This window comes from Octodon degus, unplaced genomic scaffold (assembly GCF_000260255.1).
Source record: "Octodon degus isolate 3935 unplaced genomic scaffold, OctDeg1.0 scaffold00286, whole genome shotgun sequence".
Classification (NCBI taxonomy): domain Eukaryota; kingdom Metazoa; phylum Chordata; class Mammalia; order Rodentia; family Octodontidae; genus Octodon; species Octodon degus.
In genome coordinates this window covers 627,339-633,036 of record NW_004524862.1, presented here as the reverse complement: position 1 = coordinate 633,036, position 5,698 = coordinate 627,339, and positions in this window count along the sequence as shown.

Sequence of the window (5,698 nt, the reverse complement as noted above, 5' to 3'; positions counted from 1 at the left end):
TATTTTGTGTATGTGTGTGTGTGTGTGTGTGTGTGTGTGTGGCTAGCTCAGCCCACCAGGGGGCGGGGCTGGCTGGCATGTGGTGCTGGGGGATTGAACCCACGGTCCCTGTGCTTTGCTAAGCTTGTTCTAAGTAGGTGCTTTAGACCACTGAGCCATCTCACCAGCCCTAAATTTTAGGTAATATTGAGAACCCAGGGCTTAATAATATTAGAACAATAAAGACTAACATGGAAGTGACAGGTTCAGATCTGCATTTAGGAGCAGAGCAAGCAGAGTGGAGGAAGGATTTATAAATTGCATAAACTGAAGGAGACCAGATGAAGGCATTTAAAGGATCTCAAAACTTCCCAGGTAGGTGCTGGGCAAAGTCAGTGCAATGGGATGCAGAGGAAATAATAGATTTCAAGGAAAAATGACATGGACTTGGTGAATGGTTGGCTAAATTATCTTCCTCAAATATTTACAGTCTGCTGTTTTTTTTTTTTTTTTTTTTTTTCTTTTGAGACAAGTCTTGTTGTGTAGTTTAGGCTGCTCTTGGACTCTGTAACCCAGGCTGGCCTCCAGCTTCTGGGCTTCAGCCTCCAGAATGCTGAGAGTACAAGCATGTGCCACCAGGTCTAGGTAATAATCTGTAATTATGCTGCTGCTTCTCCTGTTTATTTGCTTGCTTGCTTGCTTGCTTGCTTTCTTTCTTCCTTTCTTTCTTTCTTCTTTGTTTTTTTCTTTTGTGGTGCTGAGGATTGAAGCGAAGGCCTTATGCATGAAAGGCAAGGGCTGGACCATGGAGCCACATCCTTAGCCCCTCTTTAAGTTTCTCAAATTAAAAAAAAGTTATGAAAATCTTTTTCATAACTTATTTGGCAACAAACCTATTCTGGGCTGGGGACAGACTCAACAGTGGAGTATTTGCGTAGCATATGCAAAGCTCTGGGTTCTGTCTCTTGCGCTGGAAAACAAGCAAACAAAACCACAAACTCATCTCACCTAGACTCATTTTGTGACAGAAAACCTGACCTAAACTTACATGCAATAGGCTGGAGAGATAGCTCAGTGGCATGAACAACTGCATGGCAAGTGTAAGGCCTTGAGTTCAATCCCTGGTACCATAAATAAACAAATAATTTTATATGTAGTTGTTTATACTTTTAATTTATCTCTTTAACTTTTCTTTCTTTCTCTCTCTTTTTTTTTTTTTTTTTTTGAGATACGGTCTTGTTTTGTAGTTCAGGCTAGCTTTAAACTCACTATATAAGGGCTGGCAAATAGCTCAGCAGATTAAAGCACCTGCAAGCAGGTGCAGGGGCCGGGGATTTGATCCCCAGGCCTGCCATGCCAGCCTCACCCCTGGAGCGCATTGAGACAGCAATTGAGACTGGGTATGGTGGCGCCCACCTGTAATCCCAGCTCTTGGGAGCTGTAAACAGGCAGATCGCTACGAGTCTGATCTAGTAGTGAGACCTTGAACACCCTGTCGACTCTGCCCTAAAATACAAAAATAAATAAATAAATAAATATAAAAATGAACTCACTATGTAGCCCAAGCTGAGCTTAAACTTGAGGTGATTCTCTTGCCTCAGCCTCTGAAGTGCTGAGATTACAGGCATGTGCCACCACGCCCACCTTCTATCACTTATTTTTTTTAAAGTTTATTTATTTATTTATTGTGTGTGTGTGTGTGTGTGTGTGGCCAGCTCAGCCCACCTAGGGGCGGGGCTGGCTGGCATGTGGTGCTGGGGGATCGAACCACGGTCCCTGTGCTTTGCTAAGCTTGGTCTAAATAGGTGCTTTAGACCACTGAGCCATCTCACCAGCCCCATCTTTCACTTATCTTGATACTATTACTAATACATATTTTTTTTTTTACTGAGCCATCTCCCCGACCCCAATACATATCATTACAGAAATATTAATTTGGTTACTAGCTGTTGTCCTAACTGCTATTGGTGTGTAATTTTTTTTTTTTTTTAACCGAACCAGGGATTGAACTCAGGCCCTTGCGCTTGCCAGGGAAGCGCTTATTCCACTGAGCCATCTCCCCGGCCCCCCTAACTGCTATTCGGATTGTTGCTTTATATAGTATATGTGTACCATATTATCTTTCTAAAATTCAAAAAAATTCTGAACACATTTATCATCCAGATTTCTAGCCTCTTTAATTATCAGCCTTGGCCTGAGTTCTTTTGGCTGTGTGTATAAATCAGATCCACCTGCAGATAATGAATATTCATGGAAGTGTGTACTGTATTTACTGGCAAGGTGATTCTCAATGTGTTTGAGCAGTGTCCTTATTATTAAAACAAGGCTAGATTCTTCTTGAATTACTATGTTAAAGTGATAGCATTCATTTGGGCAGTGGATGTGATATATTTATGGATGCCTAGTTTCACTACTGTATACTCATTTTTAATTTTTTTTTGTATACCTCATTTTAATAATCAGGCAGTGATGTTTTGGAATGAGTTCCCAAACCTGTAATTAGCTTTGAATGGTAAGAATGGGGGCTTTGGGGCCAGCCAAATAGCTCAACGGATTAAAGTGCCTGCAAGCAGGCTCAGGGGTCAGGGTTCGATTCCTGGGCCTGCCATGCTGGCCCCGCTCCTGGGGGCACTCTGAGTCTGCAAATGAGAGTGGGCGTGGCAGTGCTTGTCTGTAATCCCAGCTCTTTGGAGGCTGTAAAAAGGAGGATCGCTACAAGTCTGATCTAGTAGTGAGACCCTGGACACCCTGTAGACCCTTCCCTAAACTAAAAAAAAAAAAAAGAATAGGGCCTTGAAAAAAATGAAAAGTGTGTTATGTGTTTATAGGTGTGTATATGTTATATGCACACATATACACATATACTTTTATACCTAGATTTTACTTTTCAAAAAGTTTTAGATTTACAGAAACATTGAAAAGATAATATAAAGTTCACATATCTCACAAATAATTTCCCTATTATTTTTTATTTTTTAACTTAATTTTATTTATTTTGGTGGAACTGGGGATTGAACTCAGGCCCTTGTGCTTGCCAGGCAAGTGCTTATTCACTGAGCCATCTCCATGGCCCTTTTTTATTTTTTAAAATGTGTTTGGTTCATTTCTGACGATTAAGGCAATCACTTGGTAATGGGAATGGCTTTACAGGGTCCTTTGAGATGCCCCAGAATCCTAACTTCTAGGATATAATTAGTGTCTTTTGAGGAATAACCTGATAAAGTGAAGCAGAATTCTCTGCTCATTCTCTAACTCCTGCTCCTGGATAAGTGTTCTCCTTTTCTGAGTGTGATGATAAATGTCATTGGATAAGTCATACTGGTACTCACATCCCAAGAAACGTAAGCACAGATCATATTTTGAGGACCTGAAAATATTTGTAAGCCTCTCTGATGCATATTTGCTTGATAAACTTTAACTAATGAAATCATCTTAGTTTCTTTTTCACATGTAATAAATATTATGTGAAATTAAAAAAAAAGATAAATGTATGTGGTACAGGATCTCACTAGGCAGCTCGGACTTGTAGTGATTCTCCTGTTTTTAGCCTCCCCACAGCTGGAATTACAGGCATAAGCCACCACACCTGGCTTATGTGGCTGGCTCAGCCCGCTGGGGAGCGGGACCAGTGTGTCATGTGGTGCCAGGGATCGAACCCTGGTCCCTGTACTTGCCTAAGCTGGCATTTAGTCCACTGAACTATCTCACCAATCCAATTTCCCTCTTATTATCTTACATGAGTATAGTTTTACCTTTTTTTCCCTTCCGGTTCCAGGATCCTACTCACCTACCCCATTACATTTAGCCGTCATATCTCCTTAGGCTTCTTTTTTCTGGAACATTTTCTTAGACTTTCCTTGCTTTTGATGATCTTGAGCTGGGTGTGATGATTTTTTTTTATTAGATAAATCTTTTTATTTTTTATTTTTATTTTTTAATAATTTTATTGAGAAACAAATAGCAAGGAGACAGTTTCAAAACTGATTGGTAGGACAGTTTCAATAATTAATACATTGCATATTGTTGTCTTCTTAGTGGTTATTCATAGTACAAGAGGCAGATATAATATCCTGTCCATAAACACTATTAGTAAAAATATTTCTATTTATTGAATTAAGAGAAAGTAGCTGTATATCTATACTAACTATTTTGAATATACAGATACAAAATGATCCTTTTGTATCCCCTTTTTTGTTTAGTTTTGTCAGAGATGGGTATTCCACTTAGATAAATCTTTACACAATAACTATACCATTGTTGTAGATTCCTATAGCTAAAGTATGAGAACCACTTAACTAAATACATTTATTTATTTATTTATTTTGTCTTTGTGAAGAATTTATTTTTTTTAATTTTTTTTTCCCATAGTGTGATGATTTTTGAGGAGTACTGGTCAGGTAGTACTTGTAGGATAGCTGTGGTAGAGATTGTGTAGCTAATTTTCTTACAATTAGACTGACTTTATAGGTTTTGAAGAGGAAAATCATGGAAGTAAAATACCATTTTCATCACATGGTATCAAATGTACGTGTAGTAGTATCGACATGATATATTACTGCTGATACTGATCTCTCTAGGTCAGCCAGGGAACTATGTATGTGAGATATATAGGTCGACCATTGCAACATGTTTGGCATAGACTTTACGAGAATAGAATTTCTTCCATTGCCCATAGTTCAGGGCTATTTTGATTTTTAATTTTAATTTAATTTTATTTTTGAGACAGGGTCTCACTAGGCAGGTGGGGCTGGCCCTGAGCTCACCTTTTTAGCCTCCAGGCTGGTCTTGAACCCATAGTGATCTCCTGTCTCAACCTCCTGAGTGCTGGGATTACAGGCATGCTTTCTTTTTCTTTGAGACAGGATCTTGTATCTCAGTGGGATCCTCCTGCCTTAGCTTCTGGAGTGGTGAAATTACTGATGTGTGCCACAACAACCAGCTCTAAAAATTTCTTGTTTTGAAAGTTTGAACTTGCTCAATGAGTGCCTGTAATCCCAGCACTTGGGAGGCTGAGGCAGGAGGATCACTGGGAGTTCCAGGCCAGCCTGAACTGCATAGTGAGACCTTATCTCAAAAAACGCCAAAAAAGCAAAACAAACAAACACCCCCAAAACAAGAAAGTTTGATCCTTCCTCAGAAGTTATCCCGGATTTCTCTTAACTAATTTATATCCTTTGACCTAGTCTTTCTTCAATCTTTTATTTTATTTTTTGAAATTTATGTATTTGGAAAAAAAGTTTATGTATTTGGTAGAGAGTCTCAATTTGCAGCTCAGACCCAAAGTGATCCTCCTGTTTCCAGCCTCCCTAGTACTGGGATTACAGGCATGCGCTTGGCCTGCTCACTGCGCCTCGGGGTGGGGCCAGTGTGGCATGTGGTACCAGGGGCTGAACCTGGGTCATTGAGCTTGCCAGGTAGGGGCTTAGACCACCAAGCTATCTCCTCAGCCCCTGTCCCTAGTCTTCTACTCACCACCATCAGATCTGTGTGTGTGTGTGTGTGTGTGTGTGTGTGTGTGTGTGTGTAGGAGATACTTCAAGGTCTACTAGTGGAGTTACAAACATTCTGCTAGGGGCTGGGGATATAGTTCAGTAGAATAAGTGCTTGCCTGGCAAGTGCAGGATCCTGAGTTCAATCCCTGGTACTGCAAAACAAATAAGAAATCAAAAACAAACATTCTGCTAGATCCTCATAGTGTTAAGCCATTTAACTGGGAAGC